Genomic DNA, 17,533 nt, shown 5'->3' on the forward strand with positions numbered 1-17,533 from the left:
TAGCACTTTAAAGACTAACAAGATGGTTTATTAGATGATGAGCTTTTGTGGGCCAGACCCACTTCCTCAGATCAAATAGTGGAAGAAAGTAGTCACAACCATATATACCAAAGGATACAATTAAAAAAAATGAACAAATATGAAAAGGACAAATCACATTGCAGAACAGAAGGGGGATGCGGGGGGGTGGGAAGGGGGAGGAAGGAAGGTAAGTGTCTGTGAATTGCTGATATTAAAGGTAGGGAGAGTGGGATGTTTGTGAGTTAATGGTATTACAGGTGATAATTGGGGAACCTGTAACTGTTTAAGTTTTAACCTGACTCCTTCAGTTGCTGTAACAGAACCAAGCACAATTTAAAAGAACTTCAGCCGGTCATAAAGGACAGGTATAGGAAGAGCTTGGGCGTTTGGATTTGTGTCACTCTCAGGTGACAGGTCCGCTGGGGCGTCTGTTGGCCTGCTGCCTATCCTCTGCTGCAGCCCTGAGCCCCCTCCACTCTCTGCCTCCCTCCGCCCCACCTTTGCCACATAAATTGTGTTATGTGCTCCAATAGGGAGGTGATGTGTCACCTCCATGTACGGCGCATAACAAAATCCATTCCACACATAGAAAAATGGAAATGCTGGGGGGGTGAGGTATTCAGACTCCAGTGCAGCACCAGGTGGTGTGAGGCATGCAGTGCTGTAGTATCTCATTGAGAAGTGGTCAACTTCCCTGATATCCCTTATTCCTCAAAAATCGAGGTTTACAGGATTTTGCGAAAAAGGGGGGTTTTCTGACAAATGGCCCCGTGTGCTTTTCAGGCAAAACCTCTTCTGCAAAAAGAATCGGAAGAAGATATACAAATGAGCACACCCTTTGCAGACCCTCTTCTGAAAAAAAAAAAACAGTGTAAACATAGCGGCTACGTCTAGACTGGCATGATTTTCCGGAAAATCAGCCGCTTTTCCGGAAAAACTTGCCAGCTGTCTACACTGGCCACTTGAATTTCCGCAAAAGCACTGACGATCTCATGTAAGATTGTCAGTGTTCTTGCGGAAATACTATGCTGTTCCCGTTCGGGCAAAATCCTTTTGCGCAAAAGGGCCAGTGTAGACAGCTCAGATTTGTTTTCCGCAAAAAAGCCCCAATCGCGAAAATGGCAATCAAGTCTTTTCTGCGGAAAAGCGTCCGTGCCAATCTAGATGCTCTGTTCCGAAAATGCTTTTAACGGAAAACTTTTCCGTTAAAAGCATTTCCGGAAAATCATGCCAGTCTAGGCGTAGCCAGCCTGAATTCTGGTTGGGAAATGAAGCTGGAATGCTGAAGTGCTGCTGCAGGAGAACCTAGCCATAGTATTTCCAGCCCAACCAGAAGGGCAGGAAATCTCCCAAGAAAACATGCTTTTGAGAGCTCATCAGACACATTTTGCAGCCCCCAAAGGCTTACATATATCAGCTATGTTTATCCACACCAAACCCAAATGCTAATCCTTTTAGGAGTCATTCCTAAGACTCTGGAAGTCTTGAAGCAGAAAAGATGTGCGGACCAGCATTGTAGAATGGATGTTGTTTTATTTATTATAATACTAGCCAAAACAAGTAATATATCTCAATGCATTCCTTTTTCATGCATTTCAGTCCCTTGCATCTCAGACTTAGCAATGTGAAGGGTGCGGGGAATTAGTTGTGATCAGTTACGTAAGTCACATAAAGCTAACTCAGAACAAAGAAAGGGGAAATCCACTTCTTTCCTTTTTCAAGATGTGAACTTTTGAAATAAGAAAAATTTGAGACAGACTTATATAGCTGATCAAAAATAAGGGCGAAGTTGGATTTGTGTTCAAATCCAAAACATTCTAAAATGTTTGACCAACTAGTGATGGGATATTATTTCTTGAGCCTAACTAGATTCACATAACTCTAATAATCAGTCTTCTGGTGCAAAAGCCCATGAAAAGCAAATGTAACATTTTTCTTTCAGGAATATTCATGGCTGCAAGCTTAACTTTTTTTAACATACCTTATTGATAACCAACTCTGATCAACAAATATCAGCAAAAAGTCAAAACATATAAGTTGAAAACATGTATGAAACTAATTACTTTAAAAATGTGAATATTAACCAAAGATCTTATTAGTACTGCCCAGTTTGGGGGTAACAGTAATATTGCACAATGAATGGATAATTAAGCCCATAGGTTATGTTTTCTGTTGAATTAAAAATAAAAGCACATGGAACTCTCTGACAACTACAGCATAGAAAGCATAGCTTGCTTTGGAAGATAACTTTATTTTACATATTAAATTTAATATGAAAGCCTCTATAACCAGTAAAGTTTGTCTGTTCAGCAAAACAAGCAAAATCTGAAGATCTGCTGATAGCCAGTATGCGCCACTCTGAAATGTGGCTTTCTGGGCATTTTGTTGTCAGAAGCTGATCTAGAATGCAAGCTATATCCTGCATTAGGAGATACAATCTACATTTCCCAGTGTTAATAATCTGACCTCCTTGCGAAGGCCTGCTGTGTGTACTAAAGCTATCTATTAACTCCCTAGTGGACTGCTGGTTTTGGTATTTAAACTCCATCAGGAATTTAAGAAGGTCAAAGTCCCCTTCGTTGAGGAATGCCATACCAGTAATAAAACAAAGTTCACCCCTCAGCGAGCTAGAAGGCTGAGCACTATGTTGATAAGAGACCTTCAGACTATTTATACAGGTACTAGAAATTAGGGGAGCAGGCGGAAAGTTACTGTAGCTTAACAAGTAAAGGGGGAACAACTAAAATACATGGAACTTCACCCTCCTGTGATATTTAATTTACATTAACTATGCACATTAGATCAATTTTTGGTCTCATACCCATGTAACCCCATTGGCTACACTGGGACTGCACACAGGTAAGAGAAGATAGAATTTGGTCCACTACATTTTCTTTGTGTGAATGAGTATAGGAAGAAATAAAAGCTCAGAAGAGGAAGTATAAGAAGGATGCTGATGCAACCAAAGTTCTCACTGTGTGTGAGACTCAGCCCAAGTATTAATAAAGCCATAGCCCTGTTGAAATAGATTCCAACAATTGTGATGTGCACATCATTTCATTGCATCAATCCAAAAGTCCTAACACAGGCAACAGTCTCAATGGAGAGATTATTTCAGCTCCCTTGTTGGGTGACTGAAATGTTTATAAGCAGGAGAGAGGAAAGTAGTGGCAAGATGGCGGAGTTAGCATTTCTTGTGTGCACACTCTGGGAAGTACATACATTCACTCAAGCATTCAGAGACTTTCATTCGCTGCGGACTTTCTTATGGACAAAAAACACCCCTTGCTCATGCTATTGTCATACACTCTCCCAGGCCATATCATTACTGTTCATGATACACCGCTCAAAAGGGCTGTGTAAGGGTGAACTTTCAGTTTTATTTGGACAAATGCTGGACAAAAGCTATTGAGCATTTGCCCTACCTTGCTGCTAAGGAACCCTCCTTTTACCCATTAAACCTCCCAACAGCTTGTTAATATTCCCCTGTTGCGTAGGTGGAAAGGGCATTGTTACCTTCTATTCACTAGGAAAGGAACATTCCCACTCTTCTCATGCCCTGCTCTGCACCCTGCATTCTCCAGGTGCGGGAGAGTCAATGGCTCCTGTTTCACTTTTATTGCTGCTCCTATTTTATCTTAAGGTAAGATACCATCAGTGACGAGTCAAGTGTTTGGAGATTTCTTTGACAGTCCTCTCAGAGGTCTGATTACAAGAAGTCCTTCTCTTATCCAATGCCTTGATTAGCTGATTACTTCAAAGGGACAATCCCTGTTGTCTCCCACTTCTGCTGCTCAGATATCTTATTTGCCAGCTTTTGAGATCCAGGCCTCTATTTCTGTCCAAGTAGGGGGAAAAGGAGCATTATTGTAACTATCCAGACAGGACTCAACTGGATGACGAACCTGGATTTCTGGCCCAACATTATCAAATTTTGGGATGGGAAAGCCTGGCAGCATATGAGGTTTTGTGAATCTCTAATGATTGTGTGTGTTCACAGGGTTTCAAAAAATCAGATCAAGTTCATCAACCTGGTTTTTCCCTAGGTAATTTGAAACCATGTGATTCACTCGGTTTAAAATAATATTTCCCAGCTAAACAGAAGCCTGGGCTACTGGCTGTATGGCATTAATTGCTGGATATGCAGTGACATAGAAGAACAATTTCAGAAGTGAGGCTTCCGCAAGTGAGTGCCCTTTATGGGTGAAATGCTGGCTTCACTGAAGCTAATAGCCAATAGGCATGGGGACAAAAACATCAACTTCCCTGGGACCCAGTGATTTAAAAAAGCCAGGGGCTCCATGCCACCACCACTGCTACTGTGGCAACAGCGGCAGCTAGAGCCACAGACCCTTTAAATTACAGCTGGAGCCCCACACCACACGGTCCAGGTGGTGCTGAGGGCTGGGTTGGGGAGGCTAGTCCCCATCCCTGCCCCTTCTGCCCAAGGACCTGCCTCTTCCAGGAGCCTAGAGCTGCGCGCACACCCACCCACCCATACACCTTGTCACAGGCTCGGGGAAGTCCATTGCCAGCCCTGCTAGTAGCAAAGCTCCCATGGACGAACAGGGCCATGATTTCACTCCCCCTGCGCCCACATTAGCCTTTCTCTCTCACTCAAATGAGCCTGTGTTTGTTTTTAATCTTGCTTACTTCCTAGCACTCTCTTTGCACTTTTATTTGTTGGATGTTTTTTAATCCAGTGCCGTTTCTAGCCTCGTCTCTCTTCAGTGGCATCTGACCTTGGGAACATTTTAGTTTAATGTTTGATCCCCCATCTGGAACGTCATTCTTACTGAGCTATTATATGAATCTTACTCTAGCATCACATGTAAAAAAGATGCCTTGTCTGCATTTATAGACAAATTGTTTTTACAGTGTAAGTTCCTTGTGGCAGAAACCAGCCCATGTATCTGTTTGCAGAGAACATTGCATACATGTGGCACTGAACCAATATTAGTAATGGCCCAAATGTATCTTCCCACATTGTTACTAGAGCTGTAGACTGTAATAATTGAAGGGAGCCAAATACTCCATTGTGTTAGGGCAGCTTTGTACAGCTCTGCCAGTGTAAAGCTGCTTACAAGCTGGCTACAGGAGGGTCTGTCTCTCCAGTGACCCCTGAAGCTGGCACAAGTGTGTTGCAGGGAGAAGGGGGCTGTGATATCCAGGCACCTGGAAATCTCAAGGTGTCACAAAGGTCCCTCGGGGCAGTTGGCAGCCAGGACATCGCGCACGCACACGCACACACACACCCTCTAGCCTTTGAGTTGTGTCAAGCCGAGCTATAGTTCAGGGCTTTAAGCCTGCTGTGATGAAATGTTATTCCACATAGCTCTTGGTACGAGCCAGGCGGCACAGGATGAGCTTTATGGGCCTTGTATCTTGTTTAATTGTTTTGTTGTTTCTCACTCTCTGGTGTTTGCATGTACAGAGAGAGGAGAGGCTGAGCGGCCAGAGCAGTACACAGCAACCTGCTTGGGAAGCAATCTGGCTCAAAGTGTTTGAACAAAATCTTGCTTCCAGGTATTTTGCATCAGTGCAGTTTCTGCTGAAGTCAATACAGTTGCACTGTTGTAACTGAGGGCAGAATTTCTCACTCTGCCTGTTTGGTCGGGAAATGATCAACAAGAGATGGAGTACTTGATGATAATTGTTCTGTTCATTCTCTCTGAGGCATTGGCCACTGTCAGCAGGAAAAATTCTTCCTGCACGTTGTTCTTATTAACTATCCATCTTGCAATAATGTCAAGAGCTGCAGTCAGAATCAGAGCTATACAAATAATAATGCTTAAGTCTTACATAGTACTGTTCATTGGCAGAGCTCAAAGCAGTTTACAAAGAAAGGCCAGCATAATTATTATTCCCATTTTACAGATAGAGAAAATGAGGCACAGAGAGGAGAAGTGACTTGCCCAAAGTGACACAGAAGGTCTGTGGCACAGCTGGATCTTGAACCAGGTCTCCTGAATCCTAGTCCAGTGCTCTATGAGCTAAACCACACCCCTTTCTGTATGTATACACCATTGTGTTAGGAGCTATACACATACAAAGGCATGATCCATACCCTGGAGAGTTAAAATCTATGAGAATTTTAATTTACATTTTCATCCCTGGTGTATGGTGACTAATTGTCCCACTGTCCAGTTAGGGCTCCAGAATACCTGTTTGCAATGTATTTCTACCTCTACCAAGAAATCAGATGTTGAGTCTATATACTACAGAGTCAACTCATTTGCTTAAGTATGCATGATGACAACCTGTAAATAAATATCAATGGAAAGCTGCCTCTTTAATTGATTGCTCACTAAAGTTGCTGGAGCACAAAGTTTCCTGTCTGGCTAGGTGACAAAGCACAGGCAGTTGAATTCACTATTTTCCCCAGTTGTCCCCTCTTCGGAAATTAGAGGACTTTACTGTCTCAATGGTCCATTCAGAACTTGGCAACAAGGAGGTACACACTAACTGCTACTGTGTCAAGAAGGTGCTCTGAGAAATGGTGGCCTAGCCAACAAGACTCATTCACTGATAAACTCAGTGTGCTCTAAACTGTGCTCTCTTTGTGCTTGTTTCAAGTATCTGGGTTATCAGGACACTAAGAACATAAATGGAAACTGCAAATGGAATGTCAAACACCAGCAGGATTCTGCAAAACATCACTGACAGGTTTCAGGTTAAGGAGGATCTGGCTGATACTTTCCAGCTATTACACCGCTGGGGAGTGGTCAAAATAAAGACTGACATTCAAAATGATCTTAAAGCCCCTCTTTAGAAGGGCTAAGGTCACATTTGTCATCTTCCCTCAGCTTTGTTGTATAAAAGAATAACTCCTTCAACTATGAAAAGCAGCTGAAAAAGAAGAACTTGAGGCATTTGGATTAATGTACAGGAACAGGAGGATTAAGAGGCCCAGTCAATTAAGGTGATCTCTTTAAGGCTCTGCCCTTCCACCTCCAGGGCTTGGCTTTAATTCCTGCTCAGACTGATGTGACTAAACTCATTCTAGTCTGACAGCTGACATAGGTCAAAAGTTAAACATGTTGGCTACGTCTAGACTGGCATGATTTTCCGCAAACGCTTTTAACGGAAAAGTTTTCTGTTAAAAGCATTTGCGGAAAAGCATGTCTAGACTGGCACGGATGCTTTTCCGCAAAGCACTTTTTGCAGAAAAGCATCTGTGCCAATCTAGACACGCTTTTGCGCAAAAAGGCCCCGATCACCATTTTAGCCATCGGGGCTTTTTTGCGCAAAACAGTACTGTGCTGTCTACACTGGCCCTCTTGCGCAAATGATTTGCGCAAGAGGGCTTTTGCCTGAATGGGAGCAGCATAGTATTTCTGCAAGAAGCACTGATTTCTTACATGAGATTGTCAGTGTTCTTGCAGAAATTCAAGTGGCCAGTGTAGACAGCTGGCAAGTTTTTCCGCAAAAGCAGCTGATTTTGTGGAAAAACTTGCCAGTCTAGACACAGCCATTGAGGGAGGAAAAGACAAAAGTCTCATGGTCCAGGTTTCAGAAGTAAAGGACTCTACAGTGGCAGGAGGAGCCAGCCTTTTTCAATATCATGTTGCTCATCCACTGATATTACACTTTCAGATACTTGCACCTTCATCATGGTGGCAATGTAGTTCGCAGACCAAACACTCCTCTCCAGTTCCCCAAGGAAGATTACCCGCTCACCTGAAGAAGTGAGTTGTGCCCACAAAAGCTCATGATACTATCTATATAGTTCATCTCTAAGGTGCCACTGGACTACTTGTCATTTTTTAAGTTACAGACGAACACAGCTATCCCTCTGAGACGTCAGGATTTAGACTTGAATCTCAGATCCACCTCCCTGGATGAGATCTAGGACCTAGATCCTGAGTTCCTACTGACCCAAGTCTGTGCCCAGGTTTACAATGGGGCGTTACCAAATCCTGCTCCTTACCTCTAATGCTGTGTTTACCCTTGCGCTATCTTGCACAAAAGCGGCCGCTCTTGCGCAAAAACTTACTGCCTGTCTACACTGGCTACGTGTTCTTGCGCAAGTAAACTGACGTTCTAATGTATGAAATCAGAGCTTCTTGTGCCAGAACTCTGATGCTTCCGCTCAGGAACAAGCCCTTTTGCCAACTATTCTTGCGCAAGAGGCAAGTGTAGACAGGCAACATGAATTTCTTGCGCAAGAAAGCCCTATGGTTAAAATGGCCATCAGAGCTTTCTTGCGCAAGAGAGCATCTACACTGGCATGGATGCTCTTGCGCAAAAGCACATCTCTTGCACAAAAGCACATGCAAGTGTAGACGCTCTCTTCTGGAAGAATTTTTGAAGAAAAACTCTTACGCTAAAGAGTTTTTGCGCAAGATCACGCCAGTGTAGACGTAGCCTAAAAGTTTGCCTCTCTTCCCTGCATTCTTCCTACACTATTGTGTAGAATGTCTGATGCCATCTGTAATGGCTGCTGCATCCCAGCCCTGCCGTGGTTGCGTTTTGGCAGTGAGTGAGATTGGTAAGTCTGTAAGGCTACTATGACCACTGGGATGGAGGGGATTTTGCTATAGGCATAAAAACCTATTTATTCCATGAGGCTAAGAAGGGACTGCAATACTGGATGATTCAGGGAACTGGTTAGGGATGTGCAGCCCTTCACCTCTTACTGCAGATCAGTTTAAATCCATCCTACAGGGATACTGGAATTCGTGACCACATTCTAGTAAGTGGATTACCTTTTGGTGGCCGCTCTGAATTAGATGATGGTCTCAGTCTAGTTCTCAACAGATATTAGTCACATCACATAAACCATCAGCAGTAATTGGCATCATTGTTGGCAGTTTTAGCAGAGAGGTCATGGATCACTGCAGCTGAATTACTTTATTATTCCCTTGGGTTGGTTCCCCCATCAAGTTGGAGGCACATTAGTGGAGTTTGATTCACCTTTGCCCTGCTGCACCTGTTCTGTGAGTAAAACAAGGGCTTCAGTTTCCAGAGCTGCCAGTCTCCCACCTTTCACAGGCACAACATTCATTGATGAGAGTTAGAGTTAGACAGCAGAGCAGCCCTGCCCTTCCCCCCAACCCATTAAAAGACATTCTGGCATAACGTCAGCTGATGGTTTGTTTGCCTTTCTGCCACTATGGAACGACACCACTGCGAGGAGCAGCCAGGTGACAGGAGGAGATATCAGAGAGCTGGCGTTGGGGGCCAGCATTTGGGAAGCACTTTGAGAATTTGGCTGCTTGCCACAGATTACAAATGGGGGAAGAATGGGACTGGAGAAGAAGATGACAAGGGGTAGGGCAAGCTGGGGTGAGCAGGGAGAGTTCTGGGGTATGAGGATCCCTTCTGCAGTTAGAGACCCAAGGTCCCCTACCATGCACTGGTGAGCAATGGAGAAACAACTGCAGCTGCCAAACACAATAGCATCAACCAGTATTCACTCCAGATCTATCACCAGGCATTCGAGCTTTTTGTCTTTTTCTGGGAGCCACTAGAATGTTTAATGTCCCAAATCTTATTTAGCCCTGGTGAAAAGTCTCCATCTCTACTTTGCTCCCTGGTTTGCTGCCTGTGTGCTTGATATATTTATGGGAAGGAGCTGAGGGAGAGGCATAGCATGTTGCTAAATCAAATCCTACTCCCATCCCTCCTATTCCCGGTAGTTTTATGGAGGTTGGCATGTAAGGATGTGCAGAATTTTATGGCTCAATGAAACTGCTTCACCAAAGCTGCCCCTTATGTTAAAAGTTAACTGAGGTTATATTTTCTATGAAACCACTTTCTTCACTCAATTCATTTTGTATGCTGTGCAGTGGTACATACATAAACAATCCCTTCCTAGTTCCTTCCACTTGCTTGCTTTTAAAAGGCATTGCTGATCATTTACTAACAATTATGCTTAACCTACAACTTGAAAGTGGGAAGTCTAGGAACTCCAGCCTCCTGTGGCCTGAAAAACTTCATGGTTTTTAACAGTTTGAGTTTTGTCTTTCCATCTCCGGAGCCACACAGAGGAACTGTATTCCTTAATCAAACAAACTGACTTCTACAGAGAGCTCATTCTGTTGCAGCACCAAACCACAAAGCTACGGCTGGCAACCCTGACTTGATAGCTTTACACAAGGCCAGCTGGCTTTGTAGCCTGAGTCCCTGGCTGACAGTTCTAAGACAGTAGAATTCTGCCGCCTTCGCTGATTAAGGGGCCATATCCTTTTCTCAGGGCCCAAGCAGGAACCATGCTCTTCCTTCTGGTGCTGGAGTGGCAAAGGAGCCATTGTGTGGCTTCTACTGCAGTGGCAGTACTGGAATCACTGGCCCTGCAGTCTTGTTGTCCCCCTTTGCATGTGGGTCAATGCCCAGTGGATTCACGAAGCAGAAGCACTGGTCTTGCCTCACCCCAACATGCTGTTGAGTGCAGCTGCACAAGGGGACTCCATGGAGCTGGTCTTTCATGTACAGGAGTTTGCATGTGTTGCCTAAATCCTGCCCCTTTTCACAGGCAATAGAACAACAGTGGTTCCAGTTCAGGCTAGGCCTTGTGTTGTGCCAAAGAATGGGGTGGATCCGGGCTAGCTGTAGCAATACCGAAAGACCCTTTTCCTAATTCTGCCCTGCCCCTTCGCACAAAGAACGGAAGGACTCTGTGTTTAGCACAAGAATTAGACTTTTCCCCATCCTGTTTGAAAAATGACATAACCCGTGAGAGCTCTCCAAACACACCCATGTGCACTTCCAGAGGGCACAAAGGGCCACACGGAGGCGGGCCTGACCCCAAAAAGGAAGTTGGGCTTGGTGCCTCACTATTATAAGAACAAAAAAAGGAAGAAGAAGGATAAACATTTCCAAATGATCCCGCTGTGGATTGAACAGTCACTGTAGTTGGGATGGATTTGCCACACGCTACCTCCGTGTTCAGTGATTCATCTCATCACGTGGTGAGTGAATCTCCCATTCTCTGCTTTGCACCATTCATCATCAACAACTTGCCATTTCCCTTGGGGGTCCATAACTGAACATCTCCCCATCCCTCCAAATTTCTGCCAAACTATTCTGTTCTAAACCCTCCTTGCATCTTTCACCCTGAGCACTTGGCTTGGCATGCTGCTTGAGAGAATAAAAGCATTGTATAAAGGTCTCCAGAGAGTTGTGTGGAAGTTCATTTATGCTGCTTTTAAGCAGACACACATTTTTGGTTTGGAAAATATGTACATGCATTTACCTTTAGGGGCCACCCACATACTTGCACATGAATCATTTGTGCATTCAGTTTCTAAATGTAGGGGGGAAATGTAACATGTTTCCAGGCAGGGGAGGGCAGATGGATTCTCATATGGTCTGGTGGATGGAAAACGTATTTGTGTTAAAAGGACTGAATTGTGTGGCTGTGGAGACATGCATGTACGCTGGTGTATGGGAATGTTACCGCTCGGGAAAGTTGTTAGATTGGTATGAGGGCTAGTGAAAATTTTCAAATTTTGAAACTTTTAATAAAAAAAAGGACATTTTCATAAAATTCACACAATGTGTCCTGCTTTTTTACCAGACCTAATTGGTATCTTGTGAATTACTTGCTTTTATTCACTATCTTCAACAGGGCCTAAGCATAATTTTTTTCAGACCCAGTACAAACTTGTAACATGGGTCCCCTTCTATACACATACCACAATTTGCAGCGTGGGCTGGGCCCCCCAGAGCCTGTTGGCCCCAATAAAGTGTACCCTTTTTCCTCCCACATGGGGACCCTGATCTTTAATGTTGTGATTTCTCTTGTAGCAAAAGACTGGAGTTTTTAGGTGTCTGACAAAAGTTCTTAGCTCTGATCCTGCTTTTTATTGTTCTAAAAAACAAAGCGTTGGGGTAAGGTATAGTCAGACTAAAGAAGTCTATACAGCAGCAGCGCCTGACAAGTTCAACACATCATAGCAATGGGTAAAACTAACAATCTAGACATAAAGGAAATCCTCAAGAACATCACCACAGTTATCTCTGACTTTGCCATAGCAATGACACAGGAGATGAGCCACAAGCCGGAGAATCTGAACAAATGCTAGGACTACACTTGGAACTGATAGAGAGTGATTCCCAGCTTGCATAGCTGTGTGCTCACTCGCTCTGCTTGAGCTAGTGCTTTAATAGAGCATGGGGCTACCCCCAGCCTCACCCCTGTTTTTACCGCAGCCATTCAAGCAGCACAAGCAGAGCCATAACAAGAGCAGGGCAGGCAGGGCACTCACCCCGGGGCACATCATAATGAGGGGTGCAAAGTTGCAATAAGTAAAAATAATAATGTGTCAAAGTAAAGAGCGCGACACATGCTAACCTGAGGAGAGGGGGCGCATAATTAATACTTTGCCCCGGGCACAAAGATACCTAGTTACAGCATTGAGCACAAGCACAAGTTCATCAATGTCAGCTGGGAATCACACCCTCCTCTCCCCTCCCCCGCTCAAGCATAGATGGAGTCAAAGAGAAAGCTTTTTTCATGAGCTCACGCTTTCCATATCCGTTGGGTCCCTGCCAACCCCTACATCTTTATTCCAGCTAGAGCTCAGTTTGCTTAAATGATGCAGTAAAATTCACTAGCAGTTGTACAGTACTATCAAAACTGATCCTTTGAAATAACACCTTTACTCTCTAGCAGGCTTCCGGGCAGCCTTCTGAAACCATGTTAAAGAAATAGCTGGTGAGAGAGAAAGACAGCCAGACAGGAGCACAGGAAACCCTTCCTAATACTTACTGGTGAAATGTTGCATGGCAGGTATGTGATCTCATAAATATACCTGTTGAATGAATGGACAAGCAAAGAGAAAGAAAAGAAACATTACTGGCTGCCTAAGTTTGAGGTGCTGGCAGCACCCAAGCACATGAGAGGTGGAGCCAGGTCGCAAAGCAGAACGAGGGGATATTCAGAAAGGATTGGAAGTGTGACTGAAGAAAAGAGGCACATGCTTTGATAATGTGCACAGTGGGCACATCAAGGGACTCGAGTCCAAAACCCCTTACTCATGCAAGTAGCCCCACTGACCGCAAGGAAACAGCTTGGGTTTGAAATACTAAGCCCCACATTAGCTCATAGATGATTAGCATGGTAAATAATTTCATCCCAAGGACATTGACGAAGACAGAGAAGGAGGGATGGATTCAGACACTTGAGCAAGCTTTGAGCAGTTGGAGCTGTTTGGAGGCCTTTAAGTGGTTGTTGTCAGTTGGTCCCATAGCCTGGGCTTGCTCAAGAAGTAATAACGCTAGAGGGACCCGGTTTCTTTAAGCACAGGCTTCTGTCTGTCTCATAAGCCTCAATATCACTAGCACGCCTGGGCTTTGTCAGCACCACCTTCGTGTTTGTGAAGCAAACTGCATCCCTCCCATGGCAGAGCAGAGATAGCTAAAGTAGCCCCTTCTATCCTCCATCAAGGAAAGAAAAATACAAAGCTTGCACTTATGTGCAGCAGTGTTATTCAGTAGGGATGAGCAAAAGTGCACCCCAATCACCTCCGTTCCTGGCAATATATAAATGTTCCAAGACATTATCAGAACCCATGCATCAAAGCTAAAAAAAAACCCAAACCCAAAACCCCCTACATTTTCTGTCCTACTCCGATTGGACATGCCCCCTTTTTCCACAGGAAGTGGATGACAACCACAAAAGAAGATGAGCACCAATTGTATAAAAGGAGTCCTGTGGAACACACTAAGAAATGTATTTGGGTGTATGCTTTTGTGGGCTGGAATCTACTTTGCCAGTTGCTCCAGCCTATGAAAGCTTATTCCCAAATAAATGTAAGGTTGCCAGATGGTTTCACCAAAAATACCAGACACCCTCCCCTCCCCACCCCACCCCCAAAAAAGCACCAGGAAAATGTTTGTTGAGCAAAAAAAAAAAAGGCTGAAATGCCACTCCGCAGCCACGTTCCGCACCCCCACCGCATGTCCAGTGGGCTCCAAACCAGGAAAAGCAGAAAATACCAGACATTTTAGACGTCCAGAATTTTCTCAATTTCTTTACCAGACAGAAGGCGCAAATACCATTCAATACCGGACACCGGGCAACCCTAAATCAATGTGTAAGTCTTTAAGGAACCACAGGACCACTAGGTCAGACAGCCACTGTGAGCTCCGGGGCAAGGTGTGGAGGAGCCCAACTCTGTGCTCCAAGAAGAGGCGGGGCCAAGGGCAGAACAGCCAGGACTGAGGGTATTCTGCCTTTAGCTCTTCCCAGATAATAGCACCCCTACCCCCCCAAGCCCTCAGAGCCACAGAGCAATGCTCCTGAAGCAATTCAAAGGGCTTAGGGTCTATCATAGCTTAGGTCTTTCCCTTATGAACACACACACACACATATCCATAGATAAGATCAGGAAAATCAAGACATACTGGTATTCCTTACTGCCTCCCCTTTCCCACTCCCCAGAAAAGCATGACTCATGTGGCATGTAGCACAGATAAATATGCAATTACACATACCATGTCCATGGCATTGCTTACCAGCCATAAGCAACCAAATCTGCAGTAAGGTGGCACAGGAAGGGCTGGGGAGGCAGGCTCAAGAGCTGTGCAAAAAGAGAAGCAAAATGAATGACGAGAGTCTCCACTAATGCTCCTTCACAGGCTTACAGCTGGAGCCATTATTGTGCATACAGGAACGGCATAGAAAATCCAGCCTATGGTACATATACACCAGCATCCTCTCCCCACCAGCAGCTAGTACCAAAAGCTCCAGATGAAAGTACAAAGAACCCCACAGTGGACAAATTAGGAAGTGCTAGGGTAGTACAGTAGTTAGAGCTGGGCAAAACTTTCAGCCAAAACTTTTTTCAGGCAAAAATATATGGGAATTTTATGGTACCAAAACAGCTTGCAAATTCATGTTGATTTCACCAAATTGTTTCAGTTGTTTCAAGAACTCAGAAAATCAATGGGTACATGTTGACTTTTTTAAAATTAAATGTGTTGATCTGAAAAACCTTTTCATTTCAATTTTTTAAAAATTTTATTTTTAAAAGTTAAAAAGGCTCAATCAAAATAAAAATATTTTATTTGACCTGTTGCAGGGTGTCACTCACTGCTGCTTTGGCACCTCTACCATGTCACTCTGGGGATTTGCTCATGATGTTAATGCCCCCTTTCATGGTTTTCAAACCATCACTTTGTCTATCCCTCTCCTCTGCAACTCCCTATTGTGCCAGTAACCTCAAATTCCTCTTTGTGACTCATTTTCCAGCCATGGTCATTCATTGCTCCCTGCTTCAGAGGGAGCCAAATTCCATTTCCCTAGCAGTCTTTCATCTCCCTGCCTCATGGTGCCACTCCCTAACTGGCAGGGGGGAAAACCCAGGGCCACCCTCTGCACTGGCTTCCAGTCCAGGAACCCTCAATCCAGCAGCTCTGGATTTTCCATTCTTCCCTCACTGCTTTCTCCCTTGACTACTTCCTACCACTCTGATTCCCTACCTTTCTGTGTACCAGCTCCAAACTCTCCTCCCACAGAGTGACTGCTTTCAACAGACTTCCCAGCAGTCCCTTGCAGTGCACAAAACTTTATACAGACCCCTCCTGCTCCTACACAGCTGAACCTGCTTCCAATCAGTTTCCTGCTCCCTAGCTCTCCCTCCAGGCACAGCCTGTGGAGTTAATAGGACATCTGAACCCTTTGCAGTCCTGTGTGGGGTTGGCACCTTTCACATTACCAAAATATGAACATTTTTTACTTTTCAGAGTGTCCAGTGAACCAAAACAATCTACTAGTCACACAGCTCTGGTGCTAAATGAAAAGGATGACACAATCTCTTCCCTAGCAGCTTAATGTGAAACCTGCACTCAGTCCAGGTCTCTCAGACATGCCACGAGCTGGAGAGCTCAACCACTTTACAAGGGTATGTCTACAATAGCCCCCTAGTTTGAACTAGGGAGGCTAATGTAGGCATTCGAAGTTGCAAATCAAGACCGGGATTTAAATATCCCACGCTTGATTTGCATCTTCCCAGCTGGTCACCACTTTTTGAAATTTACAAGTCCATACTAACTGCCCACATCTACATGTGGCAGGGACCCGGTATTTCGAATTAAAGCCCTAAATCGAACTACCTGTTATTCCTCCTGCAAGGTCTTGATTTGCAACTTTGAATGCCTACATTAGCCTCCCTAGTCCAAACTAGGGGGCTAGTGTAGACATACCCTAGATTTTTAACTTAGTTTGAAGCTTACTGCCTTATTGCTGCCAGACTGTCTGACAGATACCAAACAATGAACTGAGACAAGGTGGGTGAGGTAATATCTTTTATTGGACCCACTTCCACCAATGAAAGAAATAAGCTTCTGAGTGGCACCCATACCTACCTTGTCTCTCTAACAGCCTGTGTTCAAAACAGCTATAGCTACACTGCGTACACATGGTAAACTGGTTTTGATGAACTGGTTTTGTAAGATCATTTGACAATATACAATACTGCCAAGGTAACAGAGGTCTGCAACAGCATTCAGCTGTGTGTTGCTGATGGTGACTTTTGGTTTCATGTAGGGTTTCCAGGCTCAGGTGGATGCATGACTTCTAGACTTCTACCCCCCTCCTCCGCCCCTTCCCTCCCCCTCCCCCCCGATTGCTTGTTGGTCCATATATTTCTGCAAACTCTGCAAGTCTGTCCATAATTAATTGTATTTCTTCTAGAATATGTGCTTCTAGAGCACAGCCATTGGCATACAGCTGTTCAGATTAAACAACTTTCCAAAGGCTCAGAAATGTATCCTGATACAGGTCTCTATTGGCATCACTGGGCACTGCTGAATAAAAGAGACTGAACAAAAGTGGACCAATTATGGAGCTCTGCTTAATATCATTAGTGATAGAAAACAGGTGAGAGAAAACCTTGTCCGTACAGACTCATCTGAGCATTCCATTGTAAAATAGCCTCCGGATGTTGGTGGTGATTATTTGGACAACCTAACTTCCATAATAATTGCCAAATTCCATGTCTACTAACTGTGTCAAATACTTTAGCGGCCAGATCAATAAAGGTCTTGTTGCTGTTCTCCTGACTCTGATGGGCTACAAATACCATGCCTGCCAATTGTTTCATTTGCAACTAAAACTGCATTGACACTCCGGTAGTGTGCTGTTAGTGATGTTGCACAGTAGGCAATCAAAAAACACTCTGGTCAGAACCTTTCAAACAATGGAGAGTAATGAGATACTGCAATAGTTAGCACAGTCTGACTTTTCACGTTTCCTCCTGTCTATTGTGACAATGGTTGTGTGTTCAGAATCTCATGGTATATCCTTAGTACCCTGGAGGCTGAGAAATAATTCATGCAGTAGCCTCAGCAGGGTCTTGCCTTCATACTTGAATAGTTCTGAAGGAATGCCATCAGACACATGAACCCTGCAGATCTTCATAGCACTAATTGCAATGCTGATTTTATCCAGGAGTGGGCCAGTGGATATTTGTCATTACATAATAGTTCAGCCACTACTCTTATTAGTGCCTCATCTGTGATGTTGGTGGGGTATTGAAAGATCACTGAAATTATGTCATAACCT

At 44.2% G+C, this 17,533-nt stretch overlaps 1 long non-coding RNA gene across 1 annotated transcript in view; it reads right to left on the minus strand.

Moving 5' to 3' along the window:
• Window positions 1–15,496, minus strand: part of LOC112544520 (uncharacterized) — a 31,592-nt gene extending 16,096 nt beyond the window's left edge. Inside the window, exons 1-2 of the long non-coding RNA XR_003087852.3 lie at window positions 15,451–15,496; window positions 14,464–14,549 (exon numbers count right to left, since the gene is read on the minus strand). This is a non-coding gene — a long non-coding RNA (uncharacterized LOC112544520). The remainder of the gene's footprint in view (window positions 1–14,463; window positions 14,550–15,450) is intronic.
• Between the last annotated feature and the right edge of the window lie 2,037 nt (window positions 15,497–17,533).

Source organism: Pelodiscus sinensis, chromosome 2 (assembly GCF_052426305.1).
Source record: "Pelodiscus sinensis isolate ZL-2025 chromosome 2, ASM5242630v1, whole genome shotgun sequence".
Classification (NCBI taxonomy): Eukaryota; Metazoa; Chordata; order Testudines; family Trionychidae; genus Pelodiscus; species Pelodiscus sinensis.